This window comes from Schistocerca gregaria, chromosome 1, assembly GCF_023897955.1.
Source record: "Schistocerca gregaria isolate iqSchGreg1 chromosome 1, iqSchGreg1.2, whole genome shotgun sequence".
Lineage (NCBI taxonomy): Eukaryota > Metazoa > Arthropoda > Insecta > Orthoptera > Acrididae > Schistocerca > Schistocerca gregaria.
In genome coordinates this window covers 46485540-46499870 of record NC_064920.1, presented here as the reverse complement: position 1 = coordinate 46499870, position 14331 = coordinate 46485540, and the positions used below count along the sequence as shown (strand labels likewise).

The 14331-nt window shown below is 47.4% G+C and overlaps 1 non-coding gene across 1 annotated transcript; it reads right to left on the bottom strand.

Moving 5' to 3' along the window:
- Positions 1–6781: 6781 nt before the first annotated feature.
- Trnak-cuu (transfer RNA lysine (anticodon CUU)) lies at positions 6782–6854 on the bottom strand. Its single transcript has one exon. It is a non-coding gene; the product is annotated as a tRNA-Lys (tRNA).
- Between the last annotated feature and the right edge of the window lie 7477 nt (positions 6855–14331).

Below are 14331 nucleotides of genomic sequence, written 5' to 3'. Positions count from 1 at the left end.
GTTTTAGTTCTATTGAGTATTGCTCCTGAAAGAAACGTGAATGTTTGTAGTACAGTTGCTGCTGACAGAAGTTGTTGCGATGATGACACAGTTACGCATATATCGTCAGCATACGCAATGCATGGGATAGTGACAGACTCGACGCTAAGCCCGATCCCGCTATGCACTAAGTTGTTCAGGAGCGGCTCTACTGCAATGGCGTACAAAATCATTGAGAGAGGACATCCTTGGCGGATGGACTGCTCGATGGAAACTTCTTTTGTAAAATGGCCATTAATGAGAATCCGTGAAGAGGCGTTTGTAGTAAGTTTGCGAATTAATTCTATGAGATGAGGTCCAAATCCTAGTTTCTTCATGCTTTGAAAGAGGAAATCATGACGTACACGGTCATAAGCCGTCTCAAAATCTAGAAAGATCAGAGCGCCCTGTCCTTTAGTTTCAGCATATGAACAGATGATGTCCCTCAAATCGCAGGCAGCTGAAATTGCACTTCGACCTTGCACTGCACTGTACTGGTAACTGCCTAAAACCTTGTACATAACTGTTTGCATCCTTAGCTTAATCGATCTGGTGATGATTTTGAAGTCGGCATTCAGGAGTGTGATGGGTCGCATGTTTTCAACCTTCCTGCTGTTCCCTTTTTTCGGTAAGGGCAGGATGATACCTTCCGTAAATGCCTTGGGTATGACTTCCAGGTGCCAGAGTTCATTCGCTATCTCGAGGAGTGTCGGACCGAGGACGTTCCAGTATCGCTGGTAAAACTCAGCGCTGAGACCATCAGGTCCTGGTGATTTCCCTTTCTTTGCACTGTGAACCGCCAGTCGGATTTCGTCCTGTGTGAAAACAGATTCCAACTTTGCATTATCCTGTTGTGACAAGCGACAGCTCAAGGTCCTAAGAAAATCCTCGCACGAGCGTTCATCAACGAGTTGCTTCTTGTAAAGTTGACTATAATAGTCGTAGACATGCGAGATGATGTCACGTTGCTTCGTGATGGCATTCTCAGCGTCATCAACGACGGCTTCAATCAACATGGCTTTACACCGTTTCGTCGTTCTCAGGATGTGATACAGAGAGGCCCGTTCTTCGGCGGCAACGTCCTTAGGGTGGGCTCGCACGATGATGCCATGCATGCGTTGGCGTTGTACCGAAGTGATTTTCGCTTTATATCGTTTGATCTTGACGTCGATGTCTCCAGAAGGATTGTTAGTGCGACTGTACAGTTCTCTCAAACAGCGATAATAAAATTCAATAGTCTGTTTCTGCCAAAAGCTTTTTTGTCGGGCGTAGCTCATGACGGTCAGGCCTAATTTAGGCTTAGCACACTGAATCCACCACTGTAGAACGGTAGCGTAACGACGTCGGTGCCGCTGGAGCTGTTGCCACGTTAAGTTCACCTCCTCTTCAAGTTGGGCATCCTGCAGAAGGCTGACATTCAATTTCCAGTAGCCCTTCCCGCGGTAAATTGGCTGGCGGTGTAGGTTGAGGTAACACTGATATGCACAATGGTCGGAGATATTGACAGGAGCTATGTCACAGTTCACAGTGTGTCGCTGAAGGGCATCGGACACATAGATCCTATCCAGCCGACTGGCAGAATGACTGGTTACGAAGGTGTACGCTACCCGTTCACCGTGCAGTTGTTCCCATGTATCGTGAAGACGCATGCCATGAATTAAGTGTTCAAGTTCGATACATCTGTTCGTGTTAGGAGTTTGGTCTCTGTCATTGAGCACACAATTGAAGTCACCACCAAGGATGAGAAGTTCACGATAACCGCTAAGAAGAATGGGAACCTCGGTTTTATAAAATTTTGCACGATCTCTCTTATGAGTGCTACCTGAGGGGGCGTACACGTTAACAATCTGCACACCATTCACTCTAAGAGAAATGCCACGACCACTGAGCAGCCGCTGCACATCCGTAAAGGGTATACCGTCTCGCAAAAGGATGGCAGTGCCTACTGCATCCTGAAGATTGATGTTATCAATAAGAACGTAACCGGGCACTTCTAAGGCTGTGATTACCTCCTGTAGGAGGGCAATGTCAACGCTGGTACCATACAAGAAATCATTGAGCGAACGGAGTTTCACCGCACTTTGAATTCTATTGACGTTAAGTGTGGTAATGTTGTAGGTTTGGCTGTCACCCATGATGGTTCAGAGGACAATGAGCTGCGAGTTTCGCATCGTCCTTCTCTCCGTCTTTGAACCAAACTCGTTGGTAACGTTTGGAGTACGAAACGAAATGTCAAAACCAATAACGGACCAGGGAGGGGAAGGTCGCAGCGCGATGGTCATGCGCGAGAGCAGCTACTGCTGCATCTCCTCGTTCTGCTGCCACCACGGCTCATTGCTGTCGGGGTGCTGCGCGGTGCGCGCGCCGCCCTGCCCGCCACCGCCGGCTGAGTCTGTCAACGTGGTCGCATCCGCCTGGCCACCACGTGGGGCTGCGACTGACGTCAGCGAGTTCCTGCGAGATCGCTGCTGCAGCTGCTCGCTGCTCTGCTCGCTCTTCCTCTTGGCCGTTACGGTGCTCTGATCCCTTTCAGCGCTCAGTAGTGCCTTCAGGTGTTTGGTTTGTTCACGAATGCGTTCTTGCCTCGCGGTGTCCTCGCAGCGCACGTGGCAAGAAGATTGAGGTTCAGTCTCGCTGCCACTTTCTGACATGTGCACGGGTCCTAAATCATTCGACTTTTCCTCTTTGCTACTATTCCCTTTGCTTCTCCTTCGGCGGCCTTTCTTCGTGTCTGCTACAGTCTCTACCGATAGGGGTGGTTCAGGCAGACTGATCTGCACCCGCTCCTGTATCTCACACGGCTTAGTTTCAGAGGTGGCTGGCGCATCGTTGGTATCCAGCGGTAACTGCCCCGGTGAAGATGACGGTGCCGAATCGACGTCCGTCCTATCGCGAATGTCTTTGGCACTGCATTCCACCTGAACTGGCACCTCCGCCTCGCTGACATGTTCCGGCTGCCGGGGTGGTGGTACGGTCCCCGCGACCACCTCACTCAGTAGTGGTACTAGCTTTTCACTACCGTCTGCAGGACGTTCCCGTGGAAGTTGAAATGGACGTCTACGTGTACAGTTCATCCGCAGATGTTCAGTTGAATGGCAGACCGAACAGGTAGGGGGTTGACCAATGTAAGTTACCTGTGCACGACAGCCGCCAATGGCAACATACGAAGGTATATGCTTTTTCAAATCTACACGTACACTGCGCACCCCGCTGTTAACTTGGTAGCGATAGGCACTCGACCATTTTTCATTTGTAACTGACAAAACAGCGCCGTACAGTGACAGAGAACGTGCAATCAGATCATTAGGGCACTCAGGTGGCACATTAAATACCCTGACGGTCCTTACTCCGTATCCCGAAGGCACGATTTGGACATTACTAATACTGCCATAATTATGACGGAATGGTCTCACACCAACATGCTCCTCAGCGAATTTCTCGTAAGTGTCACTCGAAATAAATTTGATAAATAACGAGTACTGCACAAAGTCCAACTGGAATGTGTCGACTATATCTTCACGCAATTTCAAATCCTCAAAGATCCACTCATGAATTTCAAACGCCGTCGGTAGCAGGGCAGCGCGATCGAAAACACACTGAACGCTGTTCGCTCTGTTAATTGTCGACATCTTACTTACAACAGTTATACAGAAACAAACGTTAACAGCGCTCGCACACGCTGCTCAGCTCTCCACCTCAGCACTGTTCGCGACGTAAACACTGGCCCGCGCTACCGCCCGTCAACGCGCGATGTGCACTGGCCGAGTGCCGGAACACGACTGTAGGAGTCTCACGCTCTACCGACTGAGCTAGCCGGCTGCCTCGGTTAATACCTGCCAGGTAGCACGTCACATAGTACTCGTTTGGGTTGGGTGGTCCCATACAGAATCTCTCCATGCTGCCTAATGCTTTCCTAACGTCACACTCGTCACGTACTTCACTTTTATTTCATAATCATTTCTGAGAGGTAAAGGAATTGCATGAAAACATGCAGAGCTAGTGGCGTCAAAATTAACACACATATTTGATGTGACTCAAAAGCCGAACGAGTTACTCTCCGACGCTGTTTTAGATGTGCAAGTGCCATTCAAAACTCGCGGTGACGGCACCCTGCCGACCATTTCGCTAGTTAACACCGGTCTTGTTGTGTGTGTTTCAAGATCAAGAGCAACTCCAAGCAAAAAATTGACAACAGCAACATTCAGACGGTTTCGTACTGCTCAATTGCTACATCAAAACGGTGTGTTTCTTTTTCAGAATTGGAAAAACACGAGCGTGACAGGATTCGAGTCTGTAATCATCAGATCCGAAGTCCGACGCCTGATACATTAGGCCACACGGTCACTGACGACCAACTATAACTTGTATACGACTCATCGCGAAACGCTCACACTCTGAGGAATTGTGTTTTCGTTCTGCACAGCCGCTGCCCCTTGCTCTTTCCCACCCATTCGTTACATTCAACCTCTTACGAGACCGACCAAATATAGACTGAGAAACAAGACCACACACTTTGTGCATTCGCAATCGAAGGCAGGGCGTCCCTCGCCGCATTTCCTACGATGGCCATTTGCTACTTCTGCAGAAGCGGCGACGACGACGACGACGACGACGACGACGACGACCGCGAGAGGCTCTGAGATATGTGAGAAATACATCTATAAAATGTAATTCAGACTTCCTCGTCCCACCTTATGCTGTACCGCTTTGGCAAATGCTTTATCTGCGCCATTCGCCTTAATCACATCTGAGAGTAATTCTTAATAAACCGCCTGTCGCTGATTGTTCGTCATCACAGATACTGTTTGCTATACGGCCACGACGCGAAACTGATTTCCAAAATTCGTCTTCCTCCTCTGAGGATGGAACTTACGACCCCCGGTTTACTACACCAGTGCTCTACCACTGAGCTAAAGGGGCGCGGCCTAGCGGTACTCTTGCGTACTTCGGCCTTACGGTCGCCTGCTTCATCAGACTTCAGCTGACAACACTTCATATTAGCTTCTAATATTTGCAGCTATGGCGACCCATTACTGCTTGGCTACACATCTGACACGTAACCGATGTGCTCTCCAAACAACAACACTTGCATTTCAGAACATGTCTTTCACACATGTCTACAAAATCACCTTCACCTTCAAATACAGTTTCCTTGCTACTGTTTAAAGTTGCTATTTACATTACATCACGTTAATCAGAAAAACGGTAATTTACATCTGCAGCGGAACAAAATTCCGTTTGGCTCAGTATGGGGCTCGAACCCACGACCCTGGGATTAAGAGCCTCACGCTCTACCGACTGAGCTATCCAGCTGCCACGGATAATACCTGCCAGGTAGCACGTCACACAGTACTCGATTGGGTTGGGTGGTCCCATACAGAATCTCTCCATGCTGCCTAATGTTTTCCTAACGTCACACTCGTCACGTACTTCACTTTTATTTCATAATCATTTCTCAGAGGTAAAGGAATTGCATGAAAACATGCAGAGCTAGTGGCGTCAAAATTAACACACATACTTGATGTGACTCAAAAGCCGAACGAGTTACTTTCCGACGTTGTTTTAGATGTGCAAGTGCCAGTCAAAACTCGCGGTGACGGCACCCTGCCGACCATTTCGCTAGTTAACACCGGTCTTGTTGTGTGTGTTTCAAGCTCAAGAGCAACTCCAAGCAAAAAATTGTCAACAGCAACATTCAGACGGTTTCGTACTGCTCAATTGCTACATCAAAACGGTGTGTTTCTTTTTCAGAATTGGAAAAACACGAGCGTGACAGGATTCGAGCCTGTAATCTTCAGATCCGAAGTCCGACGTCTGATCCATTAGGCCACACGGTCACTGACGACCAACTATAACTTGTATACGACTCATCTCGAAACGCTCACACTCTGAGGAATTGTGTTTTCGTTCTGCACAGCCGCTGCCCCTTGCTCTTTCCCACCTATTCGTTACATTCAACTTCTTACGAGACCGACCAAATATAGACTGGGAAACAAGACCACACACTTTGTGCATTCGGAATCGAAGGCAGGGCGTCCCACGCCGCATTTCCTACGATGGCCATTTGCTACTTCTGTAGAAGCGGCGGCGGCGGCGGCGGCGACGACGACGACGACGACGACGACGACGACCGCGAGAGACTCTGAGATATGTGAGAAATACATCTATAAAATGTAATTCAGACTGCTTCGTCCCACCTTATGCTGTACCGCTTTGGCAAATGCTTTATCTGCGCCATTCGCCTTTATCACATCTGAGAGTAATTCTTAATAAAACGCCTGTCGCTAATTGTTCGTCATCACGGATACTGTTTGCTATACGGCCACGACGCGAAACTGATTTCCAAAATTCGTCTACCTCCTCTGAGGATGGAACTTACCACCCCTTGTTTACTATACCAGTGCTCTACCACTGAGCTAAAGAGGCGCGGCCCAGCGGTACTCTTGCGTACTTCGGCCTTACGGTCGCCTGCATCATCAGACTTCAGCTGACAACACTTCATATTAGCTTCTAATATTTGCAGGTATGGCGACCCATTACTGCTTGGCTAATCATCTGACACGTAACCGATGTGCTCTCCAAACAACACCACTTGCATTTCAGAACATGTCTTTCACACATGTCTACAAAATCACCTTCACCTTCAAGTACAGTTTCCTTGCGACTGACAGAGACGTAGGCAAAGTTTAAAGTTGCTACTTACATTACATCACGTTAATCAGAATAACGGTAATTTACATCTGCAGCGGATCAAAATTCCGTTTGTCTCAGTGTGGGGCTCGAACCCACGACCCTGGGATTAAGAGTCTCACGCTCTACCGACTAAGCTAGCCGGCTGCCTCGGTTAATACCTGCCAGGTAGCACGTTACACAGTACTCGTTTGGGTTGGGTGGTCCCATACAGAATCTCTCCATGCTGCCTAATGCTTTCCTAACGTCACACTCGTCACGTACTTCACTTTTATTTCATAATCATTTCTCAGAGGTAAAGGAATTGCATGACAACATGCAGAGCTAGTGGCGTCAAAATTAACGCACATACTTGATGTGACTCAAAAGCCGAACGAGTTACTTTCCGACGTTGTTTTAGATGTGCAAGTGCCAGTCAAAACTCGCGGTGACGGCACCCTGCCGACCATTTCGCTAGTTAACACCGGTCTTGTTGTGTGTGTTTCAAGCTCAAGAGCAACTCGAAGCAAAAAATTGTCAACAGCAACATTCAGACGGTTTCGTACTGCTCAATTGCTACATCAAAACGGTATGTTTCTTTTTCAGAATTGGAAAAACACGAGCGTGACAGGATTCGAGCCCGTAATCTTCAGATCCGAAGTCCGACGTCTGATCCATTAGGCCACACGGTCACTGACGACCAACTATGACTTGTATACGACTCATCTCGAAACGCTCACACTCCGAGGAATTGTGTTTTCGTTCTGCGCAGCCGCTGCCCCTTGCTCTTTCCCACCCATTCGTAACATTCTACCTCTTACGAGACCGACGAAATATAAACTTTTAAACAAGACCACACACTTTGTGCATTCGGAATCGAAGGCAGGGCGTCCCTCGCCGCATTTGCTACGATGGCCATTTGCTACTTTTGCAGAAGCGGCGGCGGCGGCGGCGGCGGCGGCGGCGGCGGCGGCGGCGGCGTCGGCGGCGACGACGACGACGACGACGACGACGACCGCGAGAGGCTCTGAGATATGTGAGAAATACATCTATAAAATGTAATTCAGAAATCCTCGTCCCACCTTATGCTGTACCGCTTTGGCAAATGCTTTATCTGCGCCATTCGCTTAATCACACCTGAGAGTAATTCTTAATAAAACCCTGTCACTAATTGTTCGTCATCAAAGATACTGTTTGCTATACGGCCACGACGCGAAACTGATTTCCAAAATTCGTCTTCCTCCTCTGAGGATGGAACTTAACAGCCCTGGTTTACTACACCAGTGCTCTACCACTGAGCTAAAGAGTCGCGGCCTACCGGTACTCTTGCGTACTTCGGCCTTACGGTCGTCTGCATCATCAGACTTCAGCTGACAACACTTCATATTAGCTTCTAATATTTGCAGCTATGGCGACCCATTACTGCTTGGCTACACATCTGACACGTAACCGATGTGCTCTCCAAACAACAACACTTGCATTTCAGAACATGTCTTTCACACATGTCTACAAAATCACCTTCACCTTCAAATACAGTTTCCTTGCGACTGATAGAGACGTAGGCAAAGTTTAATGTTGCTATTTACATTACATCACGTTAATCAGAAATACAGTAATTTACGTCTGCAGCGGAACAAAATTCCGTTCTGTCCAGCGTGGGGCTCGAACCCACAAACTTTGGATTAAGAGTCTCACTCTCTACCGACTGAGCTAGCCCTCTGCCATGGTTATTACCTGCAAGGTAACACGTCACACAGTATTCGTTTAGTTTGGGTGGTCCCATACAGAATCTCTCCTTGCTGCCTAATGTTTTCCTAACGTCACACTCGTCACGTACTTCACTTTTATTTCATAATAATTTCTGAGAGGTAAAGGAATTGCATGACAACATGCAGAGCTAGTGGCGTCAAAATTAACACACATACCTGATGTGACTCAAAAGCCGAACGAGTTACTTTCCGACATTGTTTTAGATGTGCAAGTGCCAGTCAAATCTCGCGGTGACGGCACCCTGCCGACCATTTCGCTAGTTAACACCGGTCTTGTTGTGTGTGTTTCAAGCTCAAGAGCAACTCCAAGCAAAAAATGGTCAACAGCAACATTCAGACGGTTTCGTACTGTTCAATTGCTACATTAAAACGGTATGTTTCTTTTTCAGAACTGGAAAAACACGAGCGTGACGGGATTCGAACCTGTAATCATCAGATCCGAAGTCCGACACCTGATCCATTTTTTTTATTTTATTTAGACGTTACCCCTTTTTTTTCTTTTTTTCCTACCAATTTTTTTTATTTTTTTTATTTTTTTTATTAAAAAGGCAATCTTTCTCCTCATACTTTACCATGAAAAATGGAAAATCCACCGCCATGAATTGTGTTGTTAGACAAAAAGAAAATAACTTTTATTCAATAATCTAACTAATTTGTTAAATATAATCTAGGATTGAGAAACTTTCCGAATAATTGGTGGAATAACCCAACAAAATAAAACAAAAGAAAAAAAGTGCCAGAAGAGGAATCGAACACGAGACCTCAGGCTTAAGAATCCGGTTTCTTAACACTTTTTTTTTTTTTTTGAGAATGCATAAAAAAAACAAGGCAGCCATGCGCAAAATGTTGCCAATAGAGTGAACTAAAAAGGGCCATCTTGCTCGCCGCGGTCATATTGCTAGGCGGGCGGCCAGGAACGGGCGGTCGTCATTACATTGGACACCACCAGCCACCAATCGTTGCAGCGCCCGGGGCCGCTGCACACAGTCAGAGACTGTTTCTGTTACCATAGGGGAATCGTGGAAAGATCACATCTACAAGTTAATGTCTTCTCACACCCGGCATACCCCAGCTGGGTGGTGGGTCCATGAATGACGAACCCAAATAGTTCGCAAAAAGGGTCCGGTAATCCTGTCTGTTCGTTAAGACCAGAAACTCGTCGATCATATAGTACCATAAATCGAGGGCGTCTTTGTCTCCATCGCGGTATATGTAGTGTATCGCCATTCCTCGTACCCAATTAACCGCATGCATCCTGGTCATAGGGAAATAGACAGCGTCGGGATGAAAGAGTTCTTGGGGTAAAATCGAAACGTAGGGGCGGCGGAGCAGGAAAGCCAGGATCTGGCGGATCAGTTTCCAGCACTCACGCGCGGGGCCACAGTTCAGTCTATGTTCGTCCGTGTCTAACGTCGTGCAACGGGGGCACACAGGGTCGTCAATTAGGTGAATGGCATGCAGTCGTTGTCGGGTTGGAAGTTTCTCGTTAACGACCACATACCACGTCGACCGCACGAAAGTAGACAAGAACGGCGCGTGAATGGCTCGCCATACCCGTGGCCAGTCGACCGTAGGGTGGCGCCGTACAATGTCGTTATCCGGAGTCCAGTGCTGGAGAGCACTATAATAAGTCTTCGCTGTCGGATTCCGTGTCTCCGATATAACCCGCAACACATAGCTATGCTCTACGAAAAACGTTCTAATATGTGACAGTGAGGGCGATAAATGTCCAACTGGTACCGGTGGGTACAGCGTACGTGGGGCCACTTCTTCAATCAGTAGGCCGGGGAGACTGGCTGTTGGTGAAAGCCAGAGTCGCCTCATGGAACGGAGATACAGTGCCAGCGCTCTGTGCTTGACGTGAGTGAGTCCAACACCGCCTTTGTCGAAGGGTAAAGTAAGCGTAACAAAGTGGATCTTGAAAACAGCACCATCGTTCACCACGTGTCCAAACACTGCCTGTATCCTGGAAGCCATCGTGTCCGTTATCGGCAGTACATGGGCGTAATGGTTAAGGTGAGAAGCCATGTACACATTGACGTATTGGGCGCGTTGCAAAATGTTCAATGATCTGAATTTATTGAGACGAGCCTCTAAACGGAGTCGTCGTAAGACCATCCGATACGTAAAGGCCGCCGTGCGTTGTATTTGTCGATGGAGTGATATCCCTAAACACTTGAGCATCGGGACCTTTGTCAGAGGTACGGCCAGACCTGCAGGCATTCCTCGTCCTACCTCCATGTAGCGTGATTTCCGAAGGTTGAGCACACTGCCTGCCACCGCCCCATACTGGTGGAGCCAGGAAAACGCCGTGTGTATTTCGTCACCAGACCGTGCTAAGAACATCACATCATCGGCGTATGCACCACATCGAAAGGCTACGGAACGGAGGGTAAGTCCTTCTAAGCGTCGCCGTAGTCCGTGAAGAGCTGGTTCGAGGGCAACGGCGAAGAGCATGGCAGAAAGAGGACAACCCTGCCGGACGGATCTGTTGACACGGCCGTTGATCATAATCCTCGTGACAGCCCCATGGATCAATCGAAGCACAACAGACGTCGTCAGACGCGGGACACCGATGTGTTCCATAACAGCTCGCAGGAAACCATGGTCGAAGTCCAGCGCAACAAGAGCGCCTTGGAGGCAGCAAATTTGCATGAGCGCCACCACGTCTCTATAGGTGCTTAAAGTCGTAAACACATTAGTGTCGCCCCCGAGGCAGGTTTGATCAGTGTGAATGGCCGCCATTACCGTAGGTTTGAGCCTCTCACGGAGCATGCGTGTCAACAGCTTATAGTCAGTGTTTAGCATTGTCAACGGGCGAAAATCAAGAGGGCGACGGCCTCGGCCGGGTTTGGGCACAGGGATCAAGAGACCCTCAGTAAAGTCAGATGGTACCTGAAAATCGGCGTCCAGGAGTTCACTGTACATCCTGACCCACATTGGGCCCATGAGATCAAAGAACCGCTTGTAAAATTCAAGAGGGAGGCCGTCAGGGCCAGGCGTTTTATTGGGAGAGCCACGCAACAGAGCCTCTCGCAGTTCTTCCAAAGTCACCGCCGACAAGAGCGTAGCATCATCTTGTAGGTTCCGAGAGACTGGTAGGTCAGATAGGACTTCCCTGACCTCTACATTCATGTGCGACTCCCTCTCGTAAAGAAGTTTATATGACTGTGTGAACGCTCGGACGATATCCATTTGTGCGTCAACGCGTCGCCCATCCTCCGTCTCAACCTCGGTAATGAGCTGCCTCTTGCGTCTTCGGCGTTCTTGAATGATATGGTGGAGGGAAGGTCGTTCACCACGAACATCATCAGTTGTCCTCGCTCGCACCCGCACACCCGCAAGACGTACGGCGTTGATACGAAGCAGTTGTGCCTTGACGCGTTGTACTGCTGATTGTCGCTCTGGCGACGGCGGTTGTACAGCCAGTTCGCGCAGCGCAGTATAGTAAAAATCAGTTCCATTAGGCCACACGGTCACTGGCGACCAACTATAACTTGTATACCACTCATCTCGAAACGCTCACACCCCTGAGGAATTGTGTTTTCGTTCTGCACAGCCGCTGCCCCTTGCTCTTTCCCACCCATTCGTTACATTCAACCTCTTACGAGACCGACCAAATATAGACTGGGAAACAAGACCACACACTTTGTGCATTCGGAATCGAAGGCAGGGCGTCCCTCGCCGCATTTGCTACGATGGTCATTAGCTACTTCTGCAGAAGCGGCGACGACAACGACGACGACGACGACGACGACGACGACCGCGAGAGGCTCTGAGATATATGAGAAATACATCTATAAAATGTAATTCAGACTGCCTCGTCCCACCTTATGCTGTACCGCTTTGGCAAATGCTTTATGTGCGCCATTCGCCTTAATCTCATCTGAGAGTAATTCTTAATAAAACGCCTGTCGCTAATTGTTCGTCATCACAGATACTGTTTGCTATACGGCCACGACGCGAAACTGATTTCCAAAATTCGTCTTCCTCCTCTGAGGATGGAACTTACGACCCCTGGTTTACTACACCAGTTCGCTACCACTTTTTTTTGTTTTTTATTTTTTTTTATTTATTTTTTTTTGTGGGCCTCCCATCACCCCTTTTAGCCCATCCTTGCGCTCTCCATAATTCGCCTTCATCGGCGTCGGCTTCTCACGCCATGTACATAACCATAAACTGATGAGACAAAGTTAATCCCTTTATCGTGGAGAAACTAATGTACCCCCTCTTTGAGCTTATTGATAATGTGAAAAAAGAATGAAGTCTTCAGTAGGTAGAAACAGAAGTTATGTTCAGTTTGTTTCCTTCTTCATCGCTGTTTTTTGTTGTCACACTTAAAGCAAATAGGCGTCCTTGACAAAGAAACGTCAGAGGGCATTCCGAAACTGCCTCTTCTCTCTGAAAATGCTTAAAAAACAAACCATATTCGGTGAGAAGCAACTATTTATAATGGCTTCTTGAAAAATAAATTAATAAACGTTGAACTCAAAAAACGGCAATTCCGGTAAAAAAGAAATTTATTTTTTTTTTTTTTTTTTCCACGATTGAAAAGTAAGTAGTGGTGAACACTCTCTTACGTTTGTCTTCTGTGTCCGCAGATATTTCTTGTTAATTCTTTTACATCAAGGTCTTGATTAAAAAATTTGCGTATGTTTCTTTATATTTACTAGTCTTCAGTAACATGTGATGCTCAGTTTCAGATAGATCCAAAAATCCTCTTGGCTTTTCTCTTCCTTCGTGAAGAGGTAATGGACCGTTGCCGCTTTCAGCCAATTGACTGCGTTGCGTTTCGTGTTAGGAAAGGGTACATCATCCGGTGTCAAAAAGTCCGCAGGCGTTATAGCGTTAGGTGACGTTCGAAGGATGAGTGCCAGCTTTCGTCGGACATTCAGCCAGATATCTTTAACCTTGTCACACACGAAACGATGTTCTTCGTTAACAATTAAACTACACGTTGCACACAAAGGCGAATCCGCTAAGTGGATCGTATGAAGTTTCGAGTTTGTTGCAACTTTCCTATTTACAAGAAAGTACCATGTTGCTTTCAGATGAGTAGCTAAGTTACGGTTATGAATATTTGCCCATATCACTTTCCAGTTAGAACATGGATAGTTTTGTTCTATTTTGTTGTTCTTCTTTTCTCCCATCAATTTGCCATATATTTCTTTTACGTTTGTCATGTCTTTTTCCGGAATTCTTGAATGTAGGTAGCTATATTCTATTAAAAACCATCGTAAATGGTAAAGTCCGCTCGGTATGTGCTGCACATTAATTGGTGGAGAGAGGTCATCTGGAGCTATTTCAGATAGCAAGTGCGCGGCGATACAGCTGCCGGATTGTCTCCATTGTTGAAACGTATTGGAGATGTACAGAGCCTGCGACTTTTTAGTAACATTCGTTAAGTTTAAGCCACCATTATTAGTGGCGAGCGTCAGAGTGTCATACTGGATTTTAAATATGTGGCCACGGCTCACAAAATAGCCTACTGCTGACATAATTTGTTTGGCGATGCCGGCGGGTATTGGCAGTATCTGGGCGACATAATTGACTTTGGAAGTAATAGAGACGTTCGCTAAAGACACTCTCTGAATTTCATTTAATTGTCGAATACTCTGTGTCCGTACACTAGCTCGTATGGTAGTTAGTACTTGTCTATAGTTGGCCGCAATAGTTTGACGTATATTTTTTCGGAAATCAATGCCGAGACACTTCAAGGCTGTTAGCTCACGTAAGTGACCGTGTGTGCGCATGCCAATGCCACGTCCGATACTGAATATGCCGGACTTGGTTTTGTTTAACCTCGCGGCTGACGCTCGTTCGTATTTTTCTATTATGTGCATTGCCGTCTCGACTTCCGCTACATTCATAACGA